At 37.4% G+C, this 16,951-nt stretch overlaps 1 long non-coding RNA gene across 1 annotated transcript in view; it reads right to left on the bottom strand.

Moving 5' to 3' along the window:
• Nucleotides 1-1,043: 1,043 nt before the first annotated feature.
• The window catches only part of LOC120535502, a 47,866-nt gene continuing 31,958 nt past the window's right edge, over nt 1,044-16,951 (bottom strand). The window contains exons 2-4 of the long non-coding RNA XR_005634914.1: nt 5,242-5,639; nt 2,330-2,567; nt 1,044-1,185 (exon numbers count right to left, since the gene is read on the bottom strand). This is a non-coding gene — a long non-coding RNA (uncharacterized LOC120535502). The remainder of the gene's footprint in view (nt 1,186-2,329; nt 2,568-5,241; nt 5,640-16,951) is intronic.

Genomic DNA, 16,951 nt, shown 5'->3' with positions numbered 1-16,951 from the left:
TCTGAAGAAAGCTGACTAAAAATAAGGACTTAACTAGAGACATTTTAAGTAACTAACAAGTCTGTGTGCTGCCTGAAACTACACATCACCATTTATCAGGATGTATGATTTCCAATATTCAAATGTAATTTGCAAATTGTCATTATTTATTAATATCAATAATACATTATTTAAAGTGTAACTTAACTCCTGCTAGTCTTTTACTACACTTAATTGCCTGAGGTTATAAATGTAGAAGGGAAGGTGAGGAGAAGTATATGGTACAATACCTTATAAACAGAAGTAAATCTGTGGGATTTGAGGCATTCTGACAAAGGCTACATATTAATAATACAAAGTGAGAAAGTAGAGTAATATATTACTCTACCAAGACAAAACATGCCCTGTTATAGATAGCTCTATTCATTCATCATTAGTACTGAAGGTAATACTATTATGGACTTCAGAACAAAGGCTGAACATTCCCCACTGCATATCAGTGGCTCTCATGTACAGTCAGCAGCACAAAATTCTTGGGTGTCTAAATTACTGAGGATCTCTCCTGGACTCTCAATACCACACACCAGGTCAAGAAAGTTCAGCATAGGTTGCACTTCCTTAGGAAGCTGAAGAGAGTGTGAATCCTTCCTCCCGTCCTCACCATCTTCTACCAGGTACTACTGAGAGGGTCTTGATCAGCTGCATCACATCCTGGCTCGGAAACTGCAGTGTGTCTGATAGGAAGACTCTGCTACATGTGGTGAGGGTTATCGGGGTCTCTCTCCCCTCCATTGAGGACATTTTTAAGGACAGATGCAAGAAAAAAGCCCTGTGCATTGTGAGAGACTCCTCACACCCCTCTCATGAGCTGTTTAATCTCTTGCCATCTGGTAGAAGATATTGCTCCATAAAAACAGACAGAATGTGCAATAGCTTCTTTCCACAGGCAATATGACTATTAAACTCTCTGTAACGTGCACATAAAAAGCCAGTTGTTATACACATAAATTATTTATTTTTAACCATAGAATTTAATTGATTATTTTACACAAGTATTGGTTGGATTTTGTGAATTTAGCACTATTTTGATTTCATTTTTTGTGGTTTTTCCCATTCCCTTTTGTACATTTTCTGGTCTTGAGTAATGTAAATTTAGTCACAATGCTGTAAACATTGAAGGGGAAGATCTTAGATAAGAACATGACCCTTGAAGAGAGAAAGAGAGAGAGAGAGAGGTTAGGACCATGCCCTGATACAGCACATTGCCACACCCACCACATGACAAACCAAGTCAGGATCCCAGACTAGGACCCGAGTTCAGCCATGCAACAGGTGACACCTCAGTACAACCCCTGAAGAGATGAGATGAGAACCTGAAAGTCAGAGGGTTACAAAAGAGAAGGAGGAAGGTATAGAGTATATCTCATTTTATTTTGTGATGCACATTAAAGTGAACCAAGACTCAAACTTCTGCTGTTGATCTGCTAATCTTGAGTACTGTTTTTATAATAGTTTGTCCTTCAAGATAGATGGCTCCTTTTTAAGGCTCCTCGGCTAACAGATTTCTTTGATCCTTACTTTGGTTAGAAAACAGGCAGCTTAACAGTTCATAAAAACTGTAATCAATCATATTAGTTGTTCTTCCTGATAAGTTCTTAATGAAGTCATTTAGAATGAGCTGGAACAACAATTCTGAAGCTGTGTGCTGCACTGAACACAGAAAATGTTTAATTGAATACTTCGTTAAACTGTCTGGAGGCATTGTATTTTGCTGAGCTTGAATGCATTTTAATTATTGATAACCAAAAGCCGGTGCATTTTGAAAATTATCCTAAACATTTTTTGCAAATGCTGCTGGTACGGTTTGTCTGTATGATAATAAAAAGTGTAGGTAGAAAGCATCTGACTAGCATGCAGATCAGGTTTTTAATGAAACAACAACAGCATCTATACCTTTACCGGGCAATACCAGTACTATCCTATAAAGGAGCTGAGCAAACAGCCCTAAATAGTGAAAAAGAAACAAGAAATCTCCTGATCACAGATTCAGAGTGTCACTGTACCTACAAATGTGTAGGAGAGAGGAGGGAAAAATAATAAAATGGTAAGTAAAGATGACATAAAAAGCCAATGGGCATAAAACTGAGGTAAGAACATACAAGAGAGTGGTATGTGTTGAGAGATTGGAGACTCCAGAATACAAAAATCATCCTGCAAAACATGACCATCAGACAGATGTTACCAAATTCAGTAATGTCCATATTACAAAAAAAAAAAATAAATAAGAAGAATCTAGTAATAAAACACAAATTATTTAACAATATGAATAAAGAGCTCTGAAAATACTTACATTTCTTAGGCTAGTTGGCAGCTTTGAAGAAAATAAACCTTGAGGCAGTGTTAAGAGAATGTCAAGAGAATCTGCACTTCAAATGCAGAGGCTGCCCAATACTCATAAATCTGTTGAAACTGTGATATTGAATGATTAAATATTTCACTGGTGATGCCATTCCCTTAAGCACTGTGAGGTGTCCACTCCAAGGACAAAATAAGCCATTTGATTGTAGAAGAGTTTGTGTTGATGCACCCTGGACACAAGGAAAAGAAAGAGAATGGAAATAGATAAGTAATAGCTGGCTGTTATTATTGTCACAACAATAGTTTTAAAACAAATAACGAGACAGGCAAAAATATAACTGATTCTCAATAATTCTAAAATACTTGTTTTTCAGTCTTATTATAAACACTGATACTAATAGATCATGCCAGACTTTGGTAAGCAGATAATTCCAAAGTTGCTGGCAATAGCTCTGCCACCTGCAGTGATCATATTTATCTTGTAAGTTTAAAGAACACTCTGGTTGAACAAGCATTAATAAGATAAACAGGGGGTTTTATGCAGGATTTACTTTGCCAATTAAAGATGAAAAACAATGTGGAAGCCCCCAAGAACAATAAAGAAAGAATATGACATCAAAGGATGCTGAGCAAGTTATTTAACTAGAAAAGGTGATGGCATCCAAAAAAAAACACCATCATTGTTGCATCAGTGACTACAAATGAGTCTAAGGAAATACATTTACAATTGATTTGAATTTAAATTTAATAACAAGCTAGTTTTGTAGCCTTCAAAGTTGTCCAGTAACTTCTTAGGAGATTTCCACTTGACCTGAAAATACTTCCAAAGTGCAGCGTTGTGGCATGGGAAGTGCTGGGTCCAGTCAGAGTTGGACACTACTCTTCTCGGAGGAGTTGAGGAGAGAGAAGAGAAAGAGTTTGCTTTGCTTTGCAGTGCTATGACTGAAGAAGCCTGTTAAAGATACTTTGCAAAATATAAGTTGGTGTTTGAACCTGAGACTGAGTCTGTGAGGTTCTGTTTGGTGTTTGGGGAGTACTGGTCAGAAGAGGTAACACTTTCTGATAGAATTAAAGATCTGTCTCTCCCCTTATCCATTCATCAAGATTCTTGTCTTCAGTTCAAGAGCTTGTTACCATGTGAACACATATTCTCGACTGGATACGGCTGGATGACTTGATGTGTGGATTATGTGACATGAGTAATATGAGATTTTTAATGCACATTTTTATGTTGTTTGGATTATGTGACATGAGTGATATGAGATTTTTAATGGATATTTTTATGTTGATTGATGTGGGTTATAGATGCACATTCTATCAGAGAGTTGGTTATCTCCATTCTCCATGAAAATCAGACATGAAAATATTTTCCTGGCCATTACTACAAACTACATGAGGTAAGTAACATATAAAACTATAATTTAACATCTACATACTTTATAGAAAGAATATTATTATATCTGAAGGCAAAGCTAAACATCAGACACACACATTTCTGCCAGCCTGAGATCTACTACATTCTGTTGCAGCATGTTTAGCTAAACTATGCTAAAGGCCACTTAACTGTATTAATTTCTTCATGAATTGTGTCCACCCTTAGAAAAGGTATGCTAATGGTTAAGTATTATTTAAGTAACTTATGTTAAAGGTTTAAACTGAATGATCTTATCAATTACATACTTAAATTTGTGCTGGGAAGTTTAATTGTCTTGCTGCACTGCAATGCACAATACATGGTTACTTTGAGACATGTTGTTTATTTAAGTTGAAACACTGGGGCAGCATTTAAGCTACACATCACACTATTTCACATTCAGAAGCAGAACTGACACCTTCAATGTAAACAAATCTTGCTAAATGTAGCTTTGACTGGGATAACTTCAAGCAAAAGGGTGACAAAGTTCACAACTACAGTAACTGTGTAATACTGTGGTGAAATATTAGGCAGCACGTCAACAGTGCATTACCATATACTAACATGGCCATACCACTTTCAAGGCAGTACTGCAGCAGCATAGCACTTCAATAGTGCTAATAGGTTGTGATGGACGGCTGGCGTTTCAGCCTAGCCGGGACGTCCCTCAACTAAAGAATCCAGTGTTTTCTGAGCACTACATCCCCCAGGATGCTACATGTCAGCTCCCCTGGATGGAAGTGGTTCCTCAGATTCCCACAGGGCAGTATGGGACATAGAGTCCATCTCTTCAGCCCTGTTGGGTGCCGTGGGTGCTCACCAAGAACCAGGGGACTATTACCGTGCAGTTAACCTGGAAGTACTTCAAAGTCACAAGGACAGAAACCCGCAAAACTTCCAGGATACTTAAAGAAAGCATTTGACCCAGAGAAGGAATACTTCTGGGTCATGGACTTTAAAAGGACTGTGGGAAACCCAGCAGATAGAGCCGAGTTGGGAGGAAGTGTGATAGAGCTGCTGGGAGTGGAGGATTGGTTATTGTTTATTATTGATTATTGTTATTGATTTATTAGAGAATTGTGGAATGTGTGGTGCTTTGTGCACTATTATTGAAGAAATATTACTAAAGAATCTTCTTGGTGTTTTAAACGTGTTTCTTGGACATCTGTCTGGTGGGTTCAATGGGGCAACAGCGCCTCTAGCGTCCACAACGTAAAAGCTAGTGACTGGCGTTCAGACAAAATGACAAAGAATTTGTGCATGGCGATAGAACAACACATGTTACCAGTTAATCAAAACACAATATCTGAAAACCTAGCTAGTCATATTCAGAAAGATTGCACTCACAATTGACTTTCAACTTAAACAATGCGTGCGAGTTTTATCACAGCTATTTGATACTATATACTGTACATGAAGAATAGCAAATGAAATTGGCTGTCAGCCTTGCCAAGAAGCTAACTGTTGCCAGGTACAAATAAGGAACTCACGGGCAAAGTGGTTGGCTGTGTTCATGGTAACAAATGAAGCATGGCTGCTACCAATCAGCCCACCTCCATGAACAAGGCCTCAGTAGCCTTTGTCAAGAGATAAGGCAGTAGACAACAAAAAGGTTTGGCCACCCTGTATACTTGAAAATTAGCATTAAAAAAGAAACACATTTTTACAGATTTGAGTCCTGAACAGCACTGAGCTAACAGGATGAGTCTGGTCTATAAATATGGCCAGAACAGGAAGAGGTGCAATCAGGGAATCCAGAATAGGAAGTGATGTTGTCTGAAGGTGGGTTCAGGATACTGGAAGTGATGTCATCAGAGGGTGCTGGAAGTGATGTCATCAGTGGATGGACTGGAGGTGACTTCGTTGAAGGGCTTGGTCTTTGGCTGGTCTGCAGAGGGAAAAGAGGAGAAAGGATCAGATGACAACGTCAACCCCTGGTCCAACTGAGAAACAACAGTATTTGAGCCCAACCATCTCCCATGCACACGTGTGTGACACCTTGTATATTGCATGTCGCAGTCAATGATCAATTTAGCATGCTAAGGATACCTGGAATATTGTGGATGTGATCCCTCGCTATATCGCGCTTTGACTTTCGCGGCATCACTCCATCGCAGATTTTAAATGTAAGCATATCTAAATATATATCACAGATTTTTTGCTGGTTCGCAGATTTCTGCAGACAATGGGTCTTTTAATTTATGGTACATGCTTCCTCAGTTTGTTTGCCCAGTTGATTTCATACAAGGGACACTATTGGCGAATGGCTGAGAAGCTACCCAATCAGAGCACGTATTACGTATTAAATAAAACTCCTCAATGATATACGATATGCTTCCCTCGCGCGGTGCTTCGCACACTTAAAAGCAATCTAACAGCACGTATTGATTTTTGATTGTTTGCTTTTTTCGGCCTCTCTCACTCTCTCTGACATTCTCTGTGCCTGACGGAGGGGGTGTGAGCAGAGGGGCTGTCTGCACAGAGGCTGTTTGCTTAGAAGATATGGACGCTTCTCTAAAAAATGCTGAAATACTACCTTTACATTGATCCCTTTTTACGACCGCTTTATCGCGGTGCTTCCACTTACAACAGCCCTATTGATTTTTGATTGTTTACTTTTCTCTCTCTCACTGACATTCTCCGCTCCTGACGCGCACTTCTTTGAAGAGGAAGATATGTTTGCATTCTTTTAATTGTAAGAAAGAACTTCCATCTCTGTCTTGTCATGGAGCACAGTTTAAACTTTTGACTAAAGGGTGTTATTTCATGTCTAGAGGGCTCCAATAATGATAAAAACGTACTTAGAAGGTCGTAAAGAGGTTTTCTTTACTCTAACTGCGAAAATATTAGATTTATTAATAAAGAATCCTACTTCGCGGAAATTCATTTATCGCAGTAGAGTCTGAAATGGATTAACCGCGATAAACGAGGGTTTGCTGTACTGTCATGATTCTGTAGTTATTTTGTTCAATTGTTTTTCTTTGCTGTTCTTTTTGTTACATCATCATGCTCCACCATTTTAGAACAGGTTATTTATTATAAGGCTAAGTGTTGCTTTCGGGCATGATCTGTATTTTTACATGACCCATCTTTAAAGGATTGAGGTGCATGCTTAGAAAGCAGCAAAACCTTAAAGGAAAGACTATGTCACATTTCTTGTGGTTTCCTGGAACAATTTTCTTTTAAGCTTTTTCACTTTTGCTTTTGACTCTGCTTAGTGTTGACTTTATGCATTATCTAGCTCTTTTTGATTTGGTGATTTTACACAGTACATACCACTGATAACACTCTTCATTTGAGTTTCACTATTCTCTATTCTCATACTTTAAAGGATACTCTGCCTCATTCATGCTTAACAACAACTGAATTTTAATTCTTCATTTATGAACAGATTGAAACAAGTGTATGTTCTCAACTGCTAGCCTGAAATTTAACAAGATACCCTCGTGACAGACTACTGAATACACTGGCATGCCTTGATTCCTAATCAAAATATACAAAAATCATGGTTTTTGACACCTTTCATTTAATATTTCTTATGTAAATAATCTATAAATAAAACCCCATATAAAACATTCTTGTACCAGCATAATTAAATTCAGGATCACTGTAGGCATAGATAGAAACTTCTTTGGGAAATTGATCCCTGCATCATTTTCTGTGCTATAAAGCAGAGTGCCCCTCTTTACTAATTAAGATCAAAATTTACATTTCAGAAAAGACCAAAGGTGTACAGTCATCATTCATCCATCCATCCATTTTCCAACCCGCTGAATCCCAACTACAGGGTCACGGGAGTCTGCTGGAGCCAATATCATACTTTTGCTCATATCCAAAATGATATGAAATGTAGGATGAATAGCACCTAGAATGCACCTAACATTATTCAGAGGTCTTTGCAACAGAGTGATATCTGCAATATAATCAATAGAAACACTTAAATTAAGAAGCATAATGACTTTGACAGACACAGCAGGGGCACTTATGCTCTCATGATAGTAGCAATTATCAGCATAATTCTTTGCATTAGTCTTTTTGGGTCTGCATTTATGTTATGTACTGTGTGACCTTATAGCATTAGGAGTCAATGATGTCATCAAATGTGCTATGCACAAGGGGTACTGCTGCCATGATCTTGTTGCCACAATTGTCTTATTTTCTGTGATATTCTGGTTTCCTTATAAATAAGCAGTTACATGTCTCATCTTATAGGCGGCACGGTGGTGCAGTGGTATCGCTGCTGCCTTGCAGTTAGGAGACCTGGGTTCGCTTCCCGGGTCCTCCCTGTGTGGAGTTTGCATGTTCTCCCTGTGTCTGTGTGGGTTTCCTCCCACAATCCAAAGACATGCAGGTTAGGTGGATTGGCGATTCTAAATTGTGTGATTCTAAATAGCGTGTGTGGGTGTGTTTGTGTGTGTCCTGCAGTGGGTTGGCACCCTGCTCAGGATTGGTTCCTGCCTTGTGCCCTGTGTTGGCTGGGATTGGCTCCAGCAGTCCCCCGTGACCCTGTATTCGGATTCAGCGGGTTAGAGGATGGATGGATGTCTCATCTTTGTTTCTTTTAGCCTATTGACAATTGTAGAGAGATGAAGGATTTGTAGATTAAACTGGTGTGGACCCATATTGTCATTGATTTCCAAATTTTTCCCTTTAAAAATATTTAAGTGTGTGCAAAATTGTTTGGTATAATTCTTGGCTAATTTTTCATCTTCTATTTTTGTCAATTTCTTAGAGGCTTAAACACTCCAATTTAGAACCAACATTTATGAAGTAAAAGGCAAAATAAAATTATGTGTCACACACATGCAATTAGGAGACAATTTATGGGCCCAAGTAAGTGCATGTTCCCGCCAGACCAGGGGTTGGCGCTGTCCTCTAACTCTTTCTCTTCTTTTCCTGCAGGACAAATGATTAACCGTCAACCTAACACCACATCTGCTCCCCAGAAGACAACCTAACACTACTTCCTGTACCAGTCCCAAGAACCCACCTACTCCTGATGTCATTTACGGTCCTAAGATGCCACTCTGCCATTATATCACTTCCTTTTTCTGATTATATATGACAGCCATTTTTGTTTATCTCTTCAGTTCTATTTTGGACTCCTGTCTGTAAAGACATATTTTCATAACTTCATTTCAAGTATCAAGTGGATCCCCAACTCTTTCACATGGTTTTGTGTATTTTCTTACATATGATAACATGATAAATTCCTGGATGAAGTTAATTAGTAGTTGCATGCCTATATACATTAATATAATACAGTATTAAATACAGATATCAACACTGTTTCTATACTATGAATAAGTTAATAGCAAGGAAGATACTATTTCAATACGTTTTAACATTGTAAAAATGTTATAGTTACATGTAACTATACTTTTTAAGGCAAATTTGACTCTTTCATAAAAGTCCAATTTAAAATGATCAGAAATATTCCTAGCAATAAAACAAACAGTACAAATTACAGTACTTTAAAAAAGCATGCAGCCCTGACCCCTTTCAAATTTAAGAGTCTTACAACATGGGCATTTTAATGCATTAGACTAGAATATATTATTATTTAAGAGCCACATACTTTTTTGTTTTTTTTAACATAGCATCTCATTATTTTAAGTATTCATCAGCCTAGGTCAGAACCATCTTAGCTAGCTGCAACAGCCAGAAGTGTTTTTAGCTATTAATGTCTCTACAATTAGAACTGTCAGCCATTTAATGCAACTTTCAGTATGAGATGAGAAAAGTAAAACTGAGCTACAGTAGAGTGTCACTTATCCGACATAAACGGGCCGGTAAAACGTCGGATAAGTGAAAATATTGGATAATGGCAGATGTTAAGAAAAAGCCTATTAAACGTCAAACTATGTTATAATTTTACACATTACGAACCTAATAATCATGTTTTACAACAAAACAACTGAATAAATTAACTGAAAAAATCAGAATTGTCTGATGTTAAATACAGTATGTACTGTACTTGTAAAGTTCAGTCCTGTGATGATTTAAAGATATTTTTGATCGTAGTTTGCTTTCCTGACGAGTGCCATTTCTTCGCTGTCAAGTCTCGGCATCTTTGCAGCATCATTATGTCGTTTCCTGTAGCTTCTTCTTGTTGTTCAATGTAATTAATTGCAGTTTCTAGAGCCTTAACTCCATCACTCATATAGTCAACATCCGTACGAGCGTATACTGTTTACTACAACATTGTGACTGCGTGTGTGTGTGTGTGTTTGTGCTGTGACGTTCGAGTACCTGTCTTGCACCCGAAAACACGAAGCTGAGACTCAATACTTTAGCAACTCCAGCTTTATTAAGCTTGAAACAGCAACAGCGTGGTTATTTATTGCAGCAGGATCTGCCATTCTCCTATACACAGAAACAACAGTCAGGCAGGGTCGGGGGAAAGTAACACTGTGCCCTGCGCATTTATAATGTTCCTTGTTCCTTTTATCTCTCATTGATGGCAGGCGCTTATAGCATGTTCGCGATCTTTTAGGATTCACTTTTATGGCGAACTGCTACAGCGCTGGGAGACTGTGATTGCTTTGGGACGCTCTTCCGCGTGTCGTCCCGTTGGGTGGAATCCCACAAGAGTTTAGAAACTCACTCACACCAGCCATGATTCTTTTCAAAGGTACAGTGCAGGTTAATTTGCTTTATGTATTTTGACTTTATATTTTGTATTAATCATTTTTATATGAATAGTTTTGTTTTGTGGAACGAATCATCTGAATTTCCATTATTTCTTATGGGGAAATTCGCATTGATATACTGTACAAGTGCTTTGGACTGCGAGCACATTTCCAGAACGAATTATGCTCGCAAACTGAGGTTCCACTGTAATTAGCTGCGGTAGAGTCAGGAGCAACAAAAAATAGACTACGATCACGCTCGTAACTTGCAGTTCTTGTTGCCGAGTGATGCTTTTTTCTTTTTTTTTGTGGTGGGACGTCGGATAATACGGAATGTTGGATAAGTGAAGGTAGGATAAGCAAGACTCTACTGTATATGTGATTTTGAAAGCTCCATATTTACTTTTGCCTTTTGCCCTCAATTTATTTATGTGGGATTTCCATGGGCTTCTGCGTAGGTTCTGTCAGTTTACTTTGAAATTAAATTGGTGATAGACTTGAGTTGTAATAGTTAAATTAAATACTCACATTAAAGCATCATTGAGCCTGTCTGAAGAAAAGAGCTTCCACAAAAAGGAAATTTGAAAATTGTGGCAGGAAAGTCGGGGATCAGAGAATACATGTAGTCATTATAGAATAGATCTCTGTGATTGATTGATAGAGTAGTGGACAGTAGCTGTAACAACTAAGAAGTTCTAGGGTCTGTTTCTCATGTTACTTTGCCGTGTTATATAGATAATGATTAAAAATACAACTGAAGGGGAATTGTTGTAACATATTCATAGCATGACATGCTATTATAGGTTTTAAAGAGGATGGTATCACATTTAATAGCATTTAGTGGTTTTTTAAATTAACTATTTAAATTTAAAGCACAGCTTATAAAAATTTGAGGCATGGTTTGTTCATTTTCTTAATATTTTCTAACCACACTTTCCATTTGTGTATAAGCTTTAGGATATAATTTTGTTTTATATTTTTCACTATGTTTTGTTTGTTTAATGTTCCTGTTTGTTTAAGGCTGTCCCCTTTTCTGCTTTACTTTTTTAGTACCATCTTGTTCTAATGCTGATTTAGGAGCTAGTTTAGTAAGCAGGCACACACTTTTACTGCTAATTGAAGCTCAGCTTTGTTGCACCAGTAGCTGTTTTGGCTAGTTTAAGTTATCTTTTATGTTGTATACTGACTTAACATTAGGCGCTAGGGTTACAGTTGCTACCTCATCCTGTGATGTTAAGTTTAGAATTGGGATCGGGTAAGTTTGTCTATGTTACATCTTATCTTTAATCTTTTAGTCTTTTATTGTTTAAAATTAGACGTTCGATGTATAAAATTATCATTTATGTTGTCTACTGACTTAACATTAGGCGTTAGGGTTACAGTTGCTACCTCATCCTGTGATGTTAAGTTTAGAATTGGGATCGGGTAAGTTTGTCTATGTTACATCTCCTCTTTAATATTTTAGTCTTTTATTGTTTAAAGACAATCTTACCCGATCCCAATTCTAAACTTAACATCACAGGATGAGGTAGCAATTAAGAGTATTATAGGCTTTTACATCAGGTGCTCTCCCATCAAATCTTTAGTCTCCCTATGGTTTACATAAACCAGGGAACTTCAGAACATTTATTAATATTTTTATTTTAGTGTGCCATCTGATTGTAACATCCAGTAACTGTAGTGTTAAATAGCTTTATTATAGTGAATAGAATTGAATTTAATACCTTAAATGTCTGACTAGGGCAGGGGCCTAAGTAGTCAGCCAGGCAGTTTTGATTCCACATTAGCATCCTATTAGAATAAATATAAAAATTGTATAGACTTTTTAGACAGATGTTTTGATGCTTATACAGTACATCTGCATATATCAATTTGAATGTAATTGTACTATAAAAGAAACTTTAATGACAATGCTTGGGTAATGAAAAAGTCTGTCAATCCTTTTCTAGCCCACTTATCTATTTCAGGACACCTTGGTATTGCTGCCTAACCGGGGATCTATTGCCTGAAGGCAAAAAAAACAGCCCAGCAAAAAGCTTCAGTCTTTTGTAGAGAAACTCACATGAATATCTTCATTATACTTGGCTAATGTAGAACCCATGCATTTATTGAGGATGTGAAAGGAAAACTCATACAGACATGGACAGACTGTGTTGAACTCATAACTTTAGAGCTCTGAAGAAGCAAAACTATCCAAGGGGCAACCTGTTGTGCCATACATAGGAAAATGCATGCCATGCCACAAGTGCAAAAGGAAGAGGGATAAATGGTAGCTGTTACCAAATGAAAAGTCTTTTCCATGAAGTCGGTAACCTAGTGCCAAAATCAAAATGAAACACAAAAGCTGTAGTCAAAATTAAAAACCTAGTTATTGCCCAAACATCTATAAACCTACACGTAAATAGTTTGTTCTCAGAAGTATCAGCAAACTCAGATAATGATGAAGTCTACACCTCTAACCATTATACATACTAACCTGTGACATCATGTGGCATGCAGGCTTGGACACCACCTCATAGCAACCAAAAAGCAATAATGACACAAAATCAAAACAAATTCAAAATGTTGTCCCAGGAAGATGCAAAATTATATTAGCACTGTTAAAATGGCTGAAACAGTAAAAATCGACGCATTACTAGATTCAGCAAACTGGTATAGAAAGAAAACAAAAAACACAATAGCACTAATCACAATATCATCTACTAATGGAAGTTTGGTATTAATTCTCATTTTTTACTCTATTGCATATATAAAGCTGACTCTGTCAGTTGTGGCATCCAGCCGGGGCGGGAGCCCGGCCGGGACGCTCAGGAGGACCGGAGGAGGGCTTGTGCCTCCTCCAGACTGCGAGGGGGGCGTCCGCCCTGGTTATGTTGGGGGCCTCGGGTAAAGGGCTTGGAAGCCCAGCCCTGTAGGGACCCATGGCCACCACCAGGCGGCGCCCCGGTGCCTGAATATCCCTGGAGCCCAGCACTTCCGCCACACCAGGAAGTACTTGGGGGAAGACAACAGGAGACACCCGGACGGCTTCCGGGTGCGCAGCCGGCACTTCCGCCACACTGAGGCGTGACTACGGAGGAGTGCCGGAAAGCGGCTGGAGCCCATCCGGGTTCCTATTTAAGGGGCTGCCTCCCTTCAGTCGATGGCGGAAGTCGGGTGGAAGAGAGACGGAGCTGGAGAGAGGACTGGAGGCGGCCAGAAAGGCAATTGGACTGTGTGCCTTGGATTTTGGGGGAATGGTGCTGGAGGCACTGGGACGTGCACTGATTGATCTAAACTGTAAATATTGTAAATAAAGGGTGTGTTGGGTGAAACAATGATGTTCGTCTGTCTGTGTCCGGGTTCAAGTTCACACAGTTTATTCCTATAGTTCACTATCTTTCAGGAACTAAGACAACCAAAAACTTTTAAGAAGTTTAATTTTCATGAATTACTAACAATACTCGTTTAAAAGCAAAACAGCAACTAGAATAATCTGTATACTTATTTTAACTGTAAAAGCTACTCTAGAACCTATGCACAGTAAGCCATCCTCTTGCCATTAATGGCCATTTTCCTGTTCATTTAGACAATATTAGGCTTTTAATCCACTCTATTGCCACTGTGCAATTTTCGAGTGAAAATGTGTCTATATTATAGTTTGACAGCATGCATGCACTTCCTAATGCACATTATTATTAAAATTCATGCTTATTATTTCCCTTAATCTTTTCTTAAATAGTAAAATAATTATTTTCATTTCCAAATCAAGATCATCTGCTATTTGTAAATGTTTTGTATGCATGTACTAGTAAAATCTGGTATGCTCACATTTCAAGTAAGACTGTAATTAAAGACACATTTTAAAGTGGAGGCCCTTGTTTGATAACTGTAATCCATTAAGCAGCACATTTGCTATTCTCTGTACCACGCTCACTTGAATGCTAAGGTCCTCAGTAATTACTTTTTCCATATGACTTATTGTTTCTAAGGATGGCTTACTATTTCAGGAATTGCTTCTGCCATGTACATCACACAATCTCAAGGGTGTCTAAAGTGACTTGATACTTCTTGTCACATTAGGTCTAAAAATCTTGTGTACCAGAAATGTTCCTTCATGTATCACAACTTCATGATTCATGGTTAGCTCCAATACCAGTATGTGGATCAGTCTTTCTTGTCTAAACAGTTGTTGTTGTCTTCTCACATTACAGTCTCCATCTATGCTTCAGCAGAATCCGGAGCTACAGACGGTATTTCAGAACCGAAATGCATGTGTTGCTAAGGACTTGTAAGTAAAAGCACTGGATGCTTAAAGGTGTAAATTACAGCTAAAGGCAGATGACCATGAATCTAGTGGTAGTGAATGAAAGGAACTTATGTGCCCATCACAATATGCTTGTAAATTACTCATAATTCCAGGAAGGCACAAAGCTTAAAATATTCTAATCTGATGAACAAATAAATAAGATGTTGTGCTGTATCATTTTCTCGCATAATCACTCAAAGGAACTTCATTGTGTTAATTATAGATATCTTTAAAATTATGTAAAAAAGGCACACTAATAATGCAAAAAAAAAAAAAAATTAAAAGTACTTTTTCTCATGTACCTCATTAATTGGAGTTTTATACTCATACATAGTGTCTTCAGGATACAGTCTTTTATTAATTCCACACAAATATGCATATGCTTATTTCCTGCCATCAGCAAGATTTATTATCCTGTCACCAGATATCTGAACAAATTTAATGGTGTACATTAATTTGATAAATTGGGTTTTAAATTGTCACACAATGCAAGCTAATACAAGCCAACAAATATAAACCACTTAGATTCCTGAACTGTATTTATAAGGGGAAGATTTGGTAAAAACAGCACAAGTTGCAAATCCCAAGCTAAGTTTAATGTTAACGTGAAAAGGGAACTAAACAATAACCCTATACTGAGTGTTCATGATCTTGCTTCATCTGCACTGCCAGCATGAGTTTATCTGAACTATCTACTCTCTCCAAAACACCTAAAAAAGAAAGATTTGCAAAAAGACAATATGCTCAATATAGCACTGTATGAAAGAGCAAACAAAATATCTACCAAGTAGATAGAAGTTTAGAAGAGCTAATGTTCTCACCATTCTCCCTTTACAACTGGAAAAATAGCTTCCAGTCCTAAATGAATAAACCCCATGTGGCAACATGAACTATCAGCATAACCAGTTATGTTATGATACCAAGAAATAGAATAACAATGGCAAGCCTTAAAAAGAAAAAACAGAAAACAGGGAAAATTATAAACACAAAGCAGCAAATAATGTCAGGTGACAAAAATTTTGTGTAAACCCCTGCTCACGTTCATGCCATAATGCCACAGTGAAGCATATAAGTAGAACATCAGTAGAAAAAAAGCACATTAGACTAGGATAACACTGCAAGCAAGAGATGATGAGGTCAAGATGTAATGTAATGAAACTAAGAGCATCTATAGACCTGGACCATTTAACAGAGAAGACAGATTGCGATTGGAGAGCAATATGTCAAAAAAGATCTTTATGGCATGCTAGTCTGGAATCACAGAATGAATAGGGCAAGAGGGCATCCAGTGGCTTTAGAAGAGGTGCACAACTCTCTAGCAGTTTCTTTAATCCTCTGACACTCAGAACTGTTTCAACAGTCTCAGAACATTAGCTATTGGTGAGCCTTTTTGACCATGAAGAATGTACTGAGTTCCCATGTTGGGGGGCTGGAAATGGTAATGCTCAGACACTCAAACTCCTCCACCCTTGCAATCTACTGTCATGATATCTAGCTCTTTTGGACAAGTTCTGATGTTTGCAATATTTGTATGTTTTTTTAAGTTTTTTTCTTATGTTCTTTTTTGTTGATAATGTCTTTGTGTGTCATACTTGACATCTGTAGATGCTGTCCTGTTGCTGTGGTGCAGCTACGCATGCATCAGTTGGTAATATGTTATACAATATGTCACTATGTTATGCTCTCCACTCATCATTACTTTTTTGTATTTAAGTGTATCTACTAATGATTTATTTCTTTATATTTTTGCATTTGTACCTATTTTACCATCTTCTGCTGTTTCTTCTTCTATTATTATTTTTTTATTATTCAGATTATTCTATTACACTCTTATTCACATTTTTTCATTTCCTTGGGATTTTTTCTTGGAGTTTCATTTTTGTTCTTACTATTATACTGCCTATCTTGATGTGTAATCTCTCTTTTTCATTTTTATATTTTGTTTTGTATCATTGTGCTTTACAAACCTTTGAATTTTTTCTTCATTTTAATCTTTTACTCCCTGGTGTGTCCCTCTTATTTTTATTGCTCTTTATGTTATTGTTTACTTATTCTCACTTTACTGTGTATTTTATTATCTTTATACAAAAAAAAAAAACAACTTTTTTTAATCTTGATGCACTTTTTGCATTTTTTTATTAAATGGTCTTACTGCAAATGGCTCTGCTTACAGCCTTCATTTTTCTTTTTTGGTCAGTAATTTTTATAAGCAGTGATTAACCTTTTGATTGCCACTTGATAAAATATTGTTCTTAATTAAAAGAGACATGATATGATTAT

This window comes from Polypterus senegalus, chromosome 1 (assembly GCF_016835505.1).
Source record: "Polypterus senegalus isolate Bchr_013 chromosome 1, ASM1683550v1, whole genome shotgun sequence".
In the NCBI taxonomy this organism is placed as follows: domain Eukaryota; kingdom Metazoa; phylum Chordata; class Cladistia; order Polypteriformes; family Polypteridae; genus Polypterus; species Polypterus senegalus.
Note: the sequence above shows the minus strand (reverse complement) of the source record. Positions and strands in the feature narration are given on the sequence as shown.